The sequence below is a fragment of the Acomys russatus genome, chromosome 28 (genome assembly GCF_903995435.1).
Source record: "Acomys russatus chromosome 28, mAcoRus1.1, whole genome shotgun sequence".
Taxonomy (NCBI): Eukaryota; Metazoa; Chordata; class Mammalia; order Rodentia; family Muridae; genus Acomys; species Acomys russatus.
The window spans coordinates 42,930,463-42,945,255 of record NC_067164.1 but is presented as its reverse complement, the minus strand read 5'-3'; the positions used below and the strand labels follow the sequence as shown (position 1 = coordinate 42,945,255).

At 47.8% G+C, this 14,793-nt stretch overlaps 1 protein-coding gene across 1 annotated transcript in view; it reads right to left on the bottom strand.

Annotated features, from left to right (window-relative positions):
* The window catches only part of Pcgf3 (polycomb group ring finger 3), a 42,894-nt gene extending 37,621 nt beyond the window's left edge, over positions 1-5,273 (bottom strand). The window contains exon 1 of the mRNA XM_051170134.1: positions 5,079-5,273. The gene's annotated coding sequence lies outside the window, so the exon portion shown is untranslated. The remainder of the gene's footprint in view (positions 1-5,078) is intronic.
* Positions 5,274-14,793: the final 9,520 nt, after the last annotated feature.

The window sequence follows — 14,793 nt, the reverse complement described above, 5'->3', positions numbered from 1 at the left end:
TTCTCTGTGTAGCCTTGGCTGTCCTAGACTCACTTTGTAGACCAGGCTGGCCTTGAACTCACAGCGATCTGCCTGCCTCTGCCTCCCAAGTGCTGGGATTAAAGGTGTGCACCACACGTAGTTTTTAAAAAATTATTTTTTAAAGTAAAAGTCCTTAAAGTGGTACCACACTTGTATGTGTGGCTTGACCCTCATTACTGACTTGTAGAGCATGTCCTGAGGATTTTAGCAACCAAGCTGACATCTGACATATTCTCAGCATAAAGCCACAAAAGCCACTGCTCATGATCTCCTCTAACCTAGAGTGTGTTGAGCACCTAACGCAGGCCAGGCCCTACTGGAACCAGTAGACAGAGAAAAGCCACTACAAACTCCAAAACTCACCATGTGACCCAGGGGCCTCCATTAGGCCTTACAATGATCACATAGGACTTGCAGGCCTAGTCTGAGTGAAGAAACCCACACAGGACACAAGGGGTTAACCAGGGGCTTTGGGAAGTCTATAAACACATCTCACCATCTACACGCTTCTTATTTAGAATTTACTGCTAATACAGCAAAGTCCACCAAACATCAAAGAACTTTAAAAAAAAATCCAATTAACCTCTATTCTTGAGGTCCAACTAAACACTGTAGAGTTTCTCTTTAACACAGCAATAGGCTGAGGAAAACAGCATCTCCAGAAGTGTCGGTGGAAGTTTGCTCAATTCAGTGGGTAGTCTACAACAACAGAAGTAGGTTATGCTTATTACCACCCTGCCCTACCCTTTCGGCTTCTGTGTAATTTAGTTATGTTGAGAAGTTATGTAGCAGAGAAAAGGATGTTTTCTCATTTTTTAAAGGCTTCATCTTTCTTTGTGATTAAATAGTTTATTTTTTGAAACAGGGTTGCCCAGGCTGGTCTCCAACCTCTGAGCTCAAATGACCGTGTTTTAGTCTCATGAGCAGAAGCATTACAATGTTTAGCTAAGTTAATGGTGTCAACTCACAGAACGAGTGAGTAGTTCCGGCTGTGAAGCCTAACCTACTGTGCAACACTCTCACAGTGTGACCAGTAAGACTGTGAGGGTCACAAAAGATAACAGGCAACTGACCTTCAACCACAAAGTGTTCCCTAAATAAAGAAAAATTACATCTTCAACTTTAAATCCAATTTTGAACAGTAAACAGCAAATAATAAATCTGATCATAAAAGAATAACACAGACCCAAACACGCCTTGTTTTAAACACACACACAACTCCAACAATTCTAGTCAATGATCTTGTGAACTTGAGGTGGAACCTCCTGAAGTCCAGAGAGGACAGGGACAGCAGCGTGGTGGCGCAGCCTATAATCCCAGCACTCTGAGGCAGAGGCAGGCGGAGCACTGTGAGTTCGAGGCCAGCCTGGTCTACAAAGCGAGTCCAGGACAGCCAAGGCTACACAGAGAAACCCTGTCTCAAAAAATCAAAAAACAAAACAAAAAATAAAACAAAACAAACAAAAAACCCAAACAAACAACAACAACAACAACAAAACAAACAGATGACGGGGAGGTGGCCATGGGGCAAGAGCATCCAGGGGACCCTGGGCAATTTTCCACCACTCCCTCCAAGACCTGGGCTGGGGAGAAGGGGTTCCCAATCTGCCAGACATCTTTCTTTGAAGATAATATTCCCACAAGGGACAAATATCCCAACCTTTTCAGAATCTCACACCCTACTATTGTGAAAAAACCACGCACAACCTAGTGCATGAGGCCCAATATACCAGGAAAAACACTCTCTCCATATTATTTAAGATGGTTTAAAAAAATCTAGAAGGTTGGTTTATAACTTCTTTCAGAATAATATGGCAAGGCTCCTAACTTCTAGAAAGCCCTCACCCAGAGGTTAGCACAGTGCTCCTACACCCCACTTTATCCACAGTGGTCTGTTTGCCAGAGCATTCCAAATGGTAACTTAACTACCAGGAACATTTTCTGTTTGTAACAGATGTCTCTTAAATAGGGTACACGCATGCATTACAATCATCTTAACTTTTACAGTGACATCAGATGAGCCCTCGCTCTCACACACCACTCCAGACACACTAGCTATGTCTCTGAGACAGGCACAGGCCTCGCTCTCACACACCAGTCTAGACACACTAGCTGTGTCTCTGAGATAGGCACAGGCCTCACTCTCAAACAACTATTTTTGTTTCTGAGATAGGATCTTGCTCTGCAGCTCAAACTGGCCTGGGATTCACTATGGTAGCTCATATTTGCCTCAAACTCAATGCAATCCTCCTGTCTCGGCTCCCAACTGCTAGGATTACAGGTAGGAGCCACCACGTCTGAATCTACACATAACTCTTACTTTTGAAACTTTGTTGGGGATGGGCCATATGATACTTAAGACTTGACAAATGCCTGGCTGACTGCAAACCTGACCCGTTTCTGGTACCCACTCTGCTCTCCTCTCAAGTGTGCAGGGTCTTGTGTTTTCATTCTAAAAAACAACTCAGCCCCAGAAAAATGGCATGCCCCGTCCAGGGGCCTGCTGTAAAGGCTATAGCCCCCTTCCAGAGGCTGCCTTGTTCTCTCACTGGCCTCTTCTCTCTTGTCCTTTGAGATGCCCTAGGAAAAGAAATGGGTTTTCAGAGGGAAAGGGGAGCAGCATTGGGACATTACGTGTGGGGCCCCCAAAGAAGGCCTAGCTTGTACCCTAAATACAGGCCTATGGAACCTGGTCAGAAGACCTGAGAGATGAGCTGAGCTGGGACAGTCCGTGTGTATAGCAACATGTAAGTAACATAAGCCGCCAACACTGCTCCATGTTTGAAAGTCCAAGCAAGGGGGGGGAAAAAAAAAAGCAAAAGAGCACCATCAAACTTAAACAAAGGCTCAGTCTTTTCTAAAATTTCACACAGCAAATTACAATAAAGGGCACAGCAAAGAACAACTCAGAGGTAAGCTCTAAGTACAAGGCTCCCAAATGTAAGAGGTGCTTGACAAATACAACTTTCCAGTTTGGGCTACTCAGGTCTCGACTCAGCTGATGTACCCAGTACTAAGAAACCTGGGCTTGTTTCCCCCTCAGGAAAGTGAAGTGACTCAAACTGACAACATGGAATTGTCCAGTCCAAGTGTCACTTAGGAATCCAAACAGCCCAGAGCTTAGACTCACCTTGTCCACAGCACTTTTGAGTGTAGCCCCACCAAGCAGCACTTCCACCAGGGCCACACACCCATTGCTGAGCACCCCAGGTCTACGTGGGAGCTAGGAGGTCACGCTAGACTCCCCTAGCCTTCTCATACTGAAACACATCAGCACACTGCTACCTCTTAACGTCTCCCACAGCAGTAGAAACACATGCCTGGTGTTGGCCACAGGTCAGTGGCTGCTCCCTCACCCTCCCTCCTTTCCCCAGAAGCTTTGACACAAACACTGGCTCTCCATGACAGACTGACTGGGGGCATTTCAGAGAAACAAGAACGCTTTCCTTTAGGTGCTGATCTGTGCAAGACCCTTCAGTCCTTTGCTCACTGACCTCACCTTCCTACCTACTCCTGGAGAGCCGCCCCTGGACACACTCCCAGCCTGTCTATACACCCTCATGACCTGCCGGGGAAAGAGGAGGGAGGGTGAAGGAGCGGCCACTGACCTGTGGCCCAAGCCAGGGAAAGGCACAGCACTGTAGGAGCTGGGCAGGGTAGGCAAGAGGCAGCCTGGAGGCCGGGGCCTGAAGCAGCAAGCACAGGGCATGCCCTTGACATCCTGAGTCCTTGGAGCCAGGGCCAACTCCAACCTTGCCTTGCAACTATGCCAAGACCCTCACCTATCTCACAGCATCAGGGTGCTAGGGGAACTTGTGGGGAGTGCAGGGTTTAAACCCTTGGGCTCAGATAAGTCGGGGCCCACATGTAAGCACTGCACAGCAGAGGGACCAGCTGGAGGGGAGCAGATCTGAACCATCCCTGGATCTCCTAATGCCTAGTAATCTTTTCAGCAGAGTTTTTGTTTTTTTTTTTTTGGGGGGGGGGTTCTAGATGTCCAGAGTTCCATGCCTCCCTGCCTTATAGCTCCAACTATTACCCATGTAATCCCTGAGGGCTACCTCACAGTTCTGGCCCCCAAGGCTTTAACCTTAAAGTGACCCCACCTTTGGTTCTGTTTGTCCTGGACCCCTCCTCGCAGTTAACCCTCAGGGCCCCAAACTGCTCAAATGACTCTGGCCAGCCTCGGTTTCCAGCTTGCTACAGCTGGATCTGTCCCTGAGTCCTGACCTTCCAGAGGCCTTGTCCCAGTGTCCCTGGCCCTCGGTGGGGGTGGTCGCAAGGTCTTAACTCTCTCCTCTGTATCTATCTTGAGTTGGACCATCTCTGGAATTCTGGCGTTTTCTAGGTCCTGAGATCCATTCTTCCTCAGTGACCTTTCCTAGAATCTGTCAGGTCTCTACTATTGACCCTCCTCCCCCGCACCCCCCATGCCCATTCCAAGGGTCGGGTCTCTCCACCTGTCTTGGGATCCCAGCACTATGAGGAATTTGCCCAGTCCTAGAGACTGTTACATGACTGGCCCTAAGTAATTCTGGCTTGGTGTGGGTCCTGCCTGGTCTGTGCTCCTGATCTCCCTGGATCCAGCCAGGTCCGGACTCCTGTTCTTCCGGGGTCCTGTTCTCTGGGATCCTGCCTGGTGCCAAGTCCAGCCGATCTGGGCTCCTTGTCTTCCCTAGGTCCTGTCGTCTCGGTCCAAACCGCTCGGAATTCAGGCTGACTCCATGTTCTGCCTGGTCTAGGATTCTGCCCACCCCTGGTCCAGCCTGGTCCAGGGTCCAGCCTGGTGCAGGCTCTTGTCTTCCCTGGGTTTTGCCTGGTCCAGCCAGGTTCTAGTCCTCCCCGGGTCCTGATTGTTCCGGGACCCAGCATGGCCCAAGGTTCTGCCCTCCCGGGGTCCAGACCTCCCAAGTCCTGGCCTTCTTGCAGGCTTTTAGGGTCCCGCCTCCCGGGCCTGCCGAGGGCGCTGGGCTCGCAGCCTTCTGCCCACCACGGGCCGAGGCCGCGGCCTGAGGAACGGGCGCGCGGGCCAGGCCGGGCGGGGCGGGCTCACTGACCTGCGTCTCGGGCGGCGGGCGAGCGGGCGCACGCGGGGGCTCGCCGGGAGGGGGAGGGGGGCACCGCTCCCTCTGGGTCCCCCCCAAGAGGAGGAGAAAAAAGCCGTGCGGAGTTTAAAACAAAGAGGCGGAAATGCCCGAAACCAGCCGAGTGCGGAGTCGGGGGCGCCGCGGTTGGAGCATGCGCAGTGTGAGTCTCAGCTCCCACCTCGCAAACGGGAGGGGCGGGGCCTCTGGTGGGCGGGGCCTATAGGGGTGGGGTGCAGGCGGGGCGAGAGGGCGCAAGCGCGTGCTGGCATTCGCTTGACTCAGAAAACTGGCTCGGCGAGACAGGCGGGGTGGAGCTCGGGGGCGTGGCCACCGGGTGAGAGGTGTGGTCAGAGGGCGTAGTCAAAAGCAACTACCTGGAGAAACTCCGCCCCTCCGGAGCTAAAGACGCTGCTGACGGGCGACTGTCAAGGCTGGGAACGAAACCCGAGCACCTGGCCCATGGATTTTTCTCCCGTGTAAGTCTTCTTCTTACATTCCTGTCCTTTCTAGGAATCAGCCAGGCGCGCGGAACACTCTGGACAGAGAGAGACCCTTCTGCTCGACTTTCGGACCGTGGAAACTCTCAGCTTGTCCGTTTATCCACTTGTGCGTAGTGATCAGTGGTCATTGTAACTGGGAGAGGGCAGAAACAGAAAAAGAAGCTTGTTATTTTATTATCATTATTTTGGATTTGTTTGATTTCCTCCAAGAAAAGGTTTCTCGGTGTTTCCCTGCTGCCCTGGAACTTACTTTGTAGGCCAGGCTGCACTTAAACTCCTGTAGATCCGCCTGCCTCTTCCTCCCAGATGCTGGGACTAAAAGAGTGCGCTACCACACCCGACAGGAAGTCTGTTCTTAGGGAACAAAGCAGTTGTGGCTGCAGTATGCTAGACAGAGGGTGGGACAAAGAAGGAACTAGAGAGAGGGGGGACCCGCAGGCGTATGGGGCAGGGGCGTGCCTTGCAGAGAATCCAACCAACAAGGGCATTTGTACAATGAGGTCAAAAGGGGATACTTTTGAGGTCTTGTTGGAAGGAAGGCTTCCGGGAAAACAGAACCGGAACCCAGGAAGGCAATTATGCTCTACAAAAGGCTGGCAGCCTTTGGTATCACAGAGAGACTACTGGTGAGGGAGAAGATTGGGAGATAGTCCCTAAGTTATGGAGGATATGGTGTTGGTATTAGAGATAGCAAAGAGGTATTGATGAGCAGACCATGAGCAGCCCCGGATTTAGGGCACAGATCGCAAAAAGTCATGTAACTTGATATATAGATAGACCTCGTTTGCTAAATACTGGTCCCCCAAGATCTGGTTGCTATTCAGAGTACATTCTCACATACACCAAAAGGTGTTGTGTAAACTATTCTCTGATTGGTTAAAAATAAAGAAAGGCAGCCTGTAATACCAGCAGTCAAGGAAGCAGAGGCAGGTGGATCTCTGTGAGTTCGAGGCCAGCCTGATTGGTCTACAAAGCCAGTCCAGGACTACTTAGGAGCTTGTTGGTAGGCAGACTAGAGGGAGGCGGAGCTTCAGTGTCCAGGCCTGGGGGCGGGGGGGGGGGGGGTCTCAGGAGGGATCACGTGGCCAGGAGAAGCAAGGGGAAGCTTGGGTGGGGGTGGGTGAAGGAAGAGGAAAACGGAGAAAAAGGATGTGGCCTGATGGTGCAATTTGGGAAATCCAACGGGAAGTAACCAGACTAGCTTTAAAAATTAGTTTAGATTGTGCCTGCCCTGGCAGGGGCGTGGCTCACGCCTTTAATCCCAGCACTCGGTATGCAGTGTCTCTGTGAGTTTGAGGCCAGCCTGATCTAAAAAGAGAGTCCAGACCAACCAAGGCTACAGAGAAACACTGTCTGGAAAAACAAAACAAAATCAAAACAACAACAACAAAAGCATGCCTGCCCAGTTATTGTACAAAATCTGTTTAAATAAATCGCTAGGTCTTTGTCTCAAATATTTGTGAACTAGCTGGATTTTTTTAAAAAAATGAATTAATAGCCGGGCGTGGTGGCACATACCTTTAATCCCAGCAGTCGGGAGGCAAAGGCAGGAGGATCACTGTGAGTTCAAGGCCACCCTGATCTACCAAGAGAGCCAGGACAGCCATGGCTACACAGAGAAAACCCTGTCTCAAAAAACAAACAAACAAACAAACAAACAAAGAAAAAAGAATACACTTTCTACAACACCCTCAACCACCAGTCTGCCGGTGGGCTCCAGTCTGTCTGCCGGTGGGCTCTTCATGCCTTAGGGAAGACCGTTCTCAGATGTCATTCTAGGTCCAGTGTCCGGACCTTGCTTCTGTGTCTAGCCATCGGGGACACCTTCAGGGAAATCTAGCTTTTCACAACCTCTGGTGTTTCCTGGAGGTTGTTGCCCACTTTAGGTCCCCACCTTCCTTCCCTGAACTCTTCCTCTAGCCATCAGCTGACATATCAGAATCCAGCCAGGTGTCCCCCAAGTCCTCACCCTGTATCCCTATTTGTGCTTCCAGCTAGCCTCCTTGTATCTTTTCTTGCTCCCTGATCATTTTCTTTCTTTCTTTTTTCTTTTTCTTTCTTTTTTTTTTTTTTTTTAGGCGGGGGACAGAGTTTCAAGACAGGGTTTCTCTATGTTATCTTGGCGGTCGTGGACTCACTTTGTAGACCAGGCTGGCCTCAAACTTGAACTCACAGCGATCCACCTGCCTCTGCCTCCCGAGTGCTGGGATTAAAGACATGCGCCACCACTGCCCAGATGGTGGAAGGAAAGAATGGACTCCCATAAGTTGGCCTCTGGCCTCCACACGTGTGCCATGGCATGCACACACTGATAGGCACACAAACAAAATGATATAAACCAACAAAACACTATTAACAGCTAAGTCATATAGGGGAAGCTGAAAAGAAAAAATGTGGAAGATATTAACTTAACTAATGTCTGTCTGAAACTGCTAATCATACTGAAAATTAACAATGAAAACAACGAGGCATGTCTGGGTCCGTGGTCCTGCTGCAGCCAGAGGCTGTGCTGGTGTCCATGCTACGTTACCTCCAAATGCCATGCAGATGTCCACGGTCTGTGCTGCCACCTGAAGTCATGTTGTTGGCCATGGGCCATCTGCTGTCTGAAGCCATGTTGATGCTGAGTGGCCTGTGGTATTGTGGTACTGCCACCGGACCCCGCGCTGAGGTCCACGGCACATGCTGATGCTGGAGGCCATGTGGAAATCAGTGAGTCTGTGCTTCCACTGACGGTAAAAGGCAAGGAAGCTGCTTTTGCCATGCAGACTCACAGGTGAGAAAGAGGGACATGGAATGCTTATATGACAACCCCTACCTTCACCCCCTCCCCCCAAATAAGTAACAACCTATAAAGAAAAGCCATTGAGAACTCTTACTAATTATGTTAATAAGCATTGAGATGTAATATGAATAAATTAATAAAAATTTTTCAAAAAATATAAAAATTATGTTAAAGTGTGGTGGCGCATGCCTTTAGTCCCAGTACTCAGGGAGGCAGAGGCAGGTGGATCTGTGGGTTGGAGGCCAGCCTGGTCTACAAAGAGAGTCCAGGGCAGCCAAGGCTACACAGAGAAACCCTGTCTCAAAAACAAAACAAAACAAAAACCTGAAAAAACAAAAAGAATAAGAAAACCAACCAACAAAACAAGAGATCCCACAATCTCTCACTTAGATATAGAACTAAGGGAAATAAGAACAAATGTCTACATAAAACCTGTACATAAGGGCTGGGGAGATGGCTCAGTGGTTAAGAGCACTGACTCCTCTTCCAAAGGTCCTGAGTTCAATTCCCAGCAACCACATGGTGGCTCACAACCATCTATAACAAGATCTGGTGCCCTCTTCTGTCCTGCAGGCATACAAGTAGGTGAAACACTCTGTACATAATAAATAAAATTTAAAAAAAAAAAAACCCTGTACATAAGTCCTCAAAGCAGCAACATTTTCAATGGTCTTAAAGTGCAGACGATTCCATGTATCAATCAATTGATGGATGAAGGCGTGAGTGAAGACACTGTGGTAGATACATATAATAAAATAATGTTTGGCAATAAATGGAAGTTATATGCTGTGAGTGGATGAACCAGAAAGCGCTGTGATGACCAGAAGAAGCCAGTCAGAGGAGTGTGGCAGAAGACCACATGCTACCTGACCTTATTAAAGTTAAAGGTTCAGAACAGATAAGTCCACAGAAACAGAGGCAGATAAGTGTCGTCAAGAATACCTGGGACCCTGAATGAGCGCCTGCATTCTTTGCAGTGATGACGTGAAACTGGGCGAGGCTGGGCATACTATTGCATGCCTGAAATCCCAGCACTTGGGAGGCAGAGGCAGGCTGATCTCTGTGAGTTTTGAGGCCAGCCTGGTCTACAAAGTGAGTCCAGGACAGCCAGGGATACACAGAGAAACCCTGTCGTGAGAAAACAAAACAAAACAATTTGGGTGATAACTGCCTTACAATCTGAAACTTGTGACTTTAATTAAAAATTTTTTTTCTTTTAAATTTTTTGAGGAAGGGTAGCCTCTAACTCTCTTTGTGACTGAGAATGATGTTTTGACTTACTGATTCTCTCATTTCTGCATTCCAGGTGCTAGCACCATGGTCAGACCAACCTGCTCACTTTAATTTTATCGTGTGTGTGTGTGTGTGTGTGTGTGTGTGTGTGTATGTGTGTACACCACAGGTATGTGTGAAGATCAAAAGACAACTTCTTCCAACAGATAGTTCTCTGCTTCCACATGATTGAGAAAGGGTCTCTCTTGTTTATGCTGCAATGCATGCCTCAGGCTAGCATGTGAACTGAGCAATTCTCCTGTCTGCCTCCCTTACACCCCAGGAGTGCTGGGATTAAAGACACACACCAAGCCGGGCGTGGTATCGCACGCCTTTAATCCCAGCACTCAAGGCAGAGGCTGGCGGGTCGCTGTGAGTTCCAGGCCAGCCTGGTCCACAAAGCCAGTCCAGGACAGTCAAGGCTATACAGAGAAACCCTGTCTTGAAAAACAAAAAAACAACAACAAAGACACACACTACCAACTCTGGCTTTTTCAATAGGTTCTGGAGTCAAACTCAGGTTTTCCTGGGCTTTTTTGATTGTTGGGTTTGGTTTGGTTTGGTTTTTTGGTTTTTCAAAACAGAGTTTCTCTGTGTAGCGTTGGCTGTCCTGAACTCAATTTGTAGTCCAGGATGGCCTCAAATTCACAGAGATCTACCTGCTTTTGCCTCTCTGAGAGCTGGGATTACAAGCATGTACCACCACGCCCAGCTCTTTCATGTGCTTTTACCTATTTTTGCTGGTGCTATACAAGCACTTTAAATGGCTTCCATGTGAATTATATCTCAGTAAAGCTATTCATATATATATATATATATATATATATGCACTAGAGAGATGGTTCAGCGTTTAAGAGCATTTGCTGCTTTTCCAGAGGTCCTGAGTTCAACCATTCTGGTGTGCAGACATACATGCAAGCAGAACACTGTCTATGTAATAAATAAATAAATAAATAAATAAATAAATATTTAGGGAGGCAGAGGCAGAAGGATCTCTGTGAGTTCGAGGTCAGCCTGGTTTATAAAGCGAGTCCAGGACAGCCAAGGCTACACAGAGAAACCCGGCCTTAAAAAACCAATAAATAAACAAATATTTAGAAATATATACAAAGGAAACTACAAAATATTTCGGACTGATTAGAAAAGTAAAGTGTTGTCTACTTACTCCCGTGGAAACAACAATAAAGTTAAAGAACTAAACACACACACACACACCATACATACAGCTTACCTTATAAGCCATGGCCGTGCTCACACAGTGAATTCAATACCCAGTTCACATGAGATCCTTTTGGGAACTCACACTCCGCAAACACCCTTGCTTCTCTGCAATCCCTGACCTCAGTAGGGTAGTTTCTGCCAGGCTAGGAGTTTGCTTAGCAGACTTTGGGACAGTGACAGTGAGGAGCTACCAGGGTTAAGGGGAGGTTGCCCTTTGCCTCCTGGACCAAAGGGAGCACAGATTTCAGAGTGTACATCAGGTTTCCCCTGGAGGGGAAGAGAAGGAGATCACTGCAGTCCAGGGTTGGGGAGGGTGGCAGACTTGTCCTAACCAGGGTTCTCCTGAAACGCGTACCCCAACATGTGTGCAAGCGTTATCAGACCAGCTGCGGAACCATTACAAAGTCAGCTGCTTTTGCCTCGAGCATGAGATGTTTTGTCTGTACCTAGGAATCCTGTGTTCCCTGTTATTTGCGTGTGTGACACTCTGGCAGGCACTGGGCTTATGAACAGCTAAAACCCAGCCCCTCCAAATTTCTTATTTTACATGTGCTCTACACTAGGGAGACGCTCTTTTTAAATGATTAAAAATCATTGCCTTGTTTGTTTATCTTATGTGTATGAGTGTTTTGCCTGTATGAAAATATGTGTACCATAAGCCTGCCTGATGTTGGTTGAAGTCACAAGAGGCATCGTGTCCACCGCAACTGAAGTTACGAATGGCTGTGAGCCACCGTGCAAGTGCTGGAGACCAAACTAGAGACCTGTGAAGAGCGTCACGTGCTCTTAACTTCAGCGCCATCTCTCCAGGCCCTAAAGAGCCACTCTTTACATCTGCATAGTCTTTAAAACTAGATGCTCCTGGACACATGAACAACAAGGCAGATAACCATTTCTGTGCACACAAAGGACAGAGCTACCTCACATCACTTATTAAGACCTAAATGGTATACAAAGGTATAACACATTAACACAAACTAGATACCAGTTCGGCATAGATAAGTGCACAATATAAACATCAGATTTTTTGTACAGAGACAGGTGCTGGAGTGTGGCCGCGTAGTGGAGCGATCAGCCTAGCCTGTACAGGGTCTGTGTCTAACCCTCAGTAGCACAAACACCTATACCCAGTACTGTCTCACACCACACTCAAGCAGAAAATTACTAATACTATATGTATGAATAATAAAACCAAAAATTTCACTTCTTTACAAGATTAATAGGTCTGGAGTCGAGCAGTCCTGGGGCGAGGGCTACAAGCTGGCAACGTACACATTCTGGCTTCCATCTTGGGACTTATGAGAGTTCTGGGGCCCCATGGGGAAGAGAGGAAGTGGACACCTGGGGGTCTTACTCTAAGGACCAACTACAGCCCATGTGACAGTGACCAGAGGCCTCCTTCAAAGAGGAAACAAACAGGCTCACAATTCTAGCAATGGATCCTGCCCTTGGCCCCTGAGGATGACAATCACTTTAAGGTGTCTGAGAGTCTGGATCCTGAAAATGCTGACATGGTCCCTGCTGGGGGTGGATATCGTAGGTGGTTTTCCAGCAGGCGGGTCCTAGTTAGGTTAGTGAGGCACAGGTGAGTCACTGGGTAGGCACAGCAGGGAGGCATGCTGCTGGAAAGAGATAAGCCTGGGAGGTTCTACATAGCTGTATGTGGGTGCTCGACAGCCTTGGTGGGGCAATGGCCCTAAGGGTCTTTCCTCCACCCTTGTTTTTCCAAGATACAGCCACTCATTGCCCAAATATTTGGAATAGACAGATGGGTGCCCTTGCCCTCCACATCCCAATACTTTCCAGGAGGAGCAGATGATCACCAAGTAAATAACCAGGCGGGGCTCCTGGCCCCGTCTAGTCTCAGGGCATTGTGCCTGGGAATACCCCAGAGAAGGGGACCGTGCCTCATGCAGCAAGATGCTACTTGGGGAAGGCAAGCTGGCCTGAGAAGCTGTTCTTAGTGTTGGTTTGAGATGCTGCAAGAAATGTGACTCTGGCTTTAAGAGGGAAAGACACTGAACATAGATTTCACGATGATTTGGGGGGCTGAATGTTAAACCCCTGAAGATCACTACTAAGAAGATTCCAGGCTTCCTTTTGTGATCGTCAATCACCTGGTGTAGTTCTAAGGTGTGAGGATGGTAACTTGTTGAGATTTAAGCAAAATGGTTACATTGATTTGTTTGTTTCAAGACAGGGTTTCTCTGTGTAACAACCCTGGCTGGCCTGCACTCATTCTGTAGACCAGGTTGGCCTGGAACTCACAGTGATCTACCTCCTTCTGCCTCCCAAGCACTGGGACTAAAGCCCTGTGCCACTGCACCCAGGTAAATGGTTACATTGAATAGGAGAATGTTAAAGTCACCGTTTGCAAGCCAGACACTCAGGAGGCAGAAGCAGTTAGAATCTCTGTGAGTTCGAGGCCAGCCTGGTCTACAAAGTGAATCCAAGACAGCCAGGGCTGTTACACAGAAAAACCCTGTCTCAGAATACCAAATAAATAAATAAAGTAACTCACCATTTACAAATAAATGCTGCGCTGGGCGTGGTGGTGCACGCCTTTAATCCCAGCAGTCGGGAGGCAGAGGCAGGTGGATCTCTGTGAGTTCGAGGCCAGCCTGGTCTACAAAGGGAGTCCAGGACAGCCAAGGCTACACAGAGAAACCCTGTCTCGAAAAAAAATGCTGGTCCTGTATCACAGGGTTTCTCAAAATTAAACTCCCTGTGTTGAAATAATTGTAGATTCTACAACACACAGACACACACACACGGGGTTGGGGGCTTTCGAAAGCAGCACCTCAGATGATCTAAAGACTCCCCACTAGGCCTCGTGTCTTGAGCTGTCTTCCATCTCAGCTTCACCACTCCGAGGGCAAAGCCTACAGCACAGAGAGGCATAGGAAACTCACAGACCAGACCACATCGTTGCAAACAGACTCACACAGAGTATATAACTTGCGGGGTTGGCTTTTATCTCCTCACTCTGCCTCCTAGTCCAGGTCGCTGTATGATTAGCTCTTCATTCCTGGTAATAGTCCTTGGTGCCTATACTGCAGTTTACTTGACTATTCACTGACTGAAAGACGCCTCGATATTTACTTTTTTTAATGATCACAAATAAAGCTGCTACAGGTTTTCATCTCACATGGATTAATGTTGATGACTGCGGTGGCTGGGTTATATGAAAACTACATCCTTAGTTTTATAAGAAACTGCCAACTTGTTCTCTATAGGCACGACAACATTTAGGATGGTCATTATTTTTCCTTAGTGCTCTAAAAAGAAATAAGGTATTATCCCACTGTGGCTTTTTGTTTGGTTTGGTTTTTGTTTTGCTTTGCTTTGCTTCTGGAGAAAGAGTTTCTCTGTGTATCCCTGGCTATTCTGGAACTCACTCTGTAGACCAGGCTGGCCTCGAACTCAGAGATCAGGCCTGCTTCTGCCTCCCTGAGTGCGAGGATTATAGGCATTCGTCACTGTGCCTAGCTCTCATTGTGGTTTTAATTTGACTTTTACTGGTGGCTAATAAAGTTAGTCATTAATCTTTATTTGCCATCTGTTGTTGTTATTGGTTTTTTGTTTTTGTTTTGTTTTGTTTTGTTTTGTCTCTTCAGCCTTTTGCCAATATCCTTAATTGGAAGTAAAAAAAAAAAAAAAAAAAACACTATGTAGCAGACCTGTGTTAGATATATGGTTTGCAAATATTTTCTTGCAATCTATGTGTATTTGAAGCTGGCACGGTGATCCCGTCTGTAATCCCAGCACTTAGGGAGGCAGAGGCAGGTGGATCTCTGATTTCGAGGCCAGCCTGATCTACAAAGGGAGTCTAGGACAGCCAGAGTTACACAGAGAAACCCTGTCTCGAAAAACAAAAACAAAAGCCAGGTGGTGGCGGCACACTCCT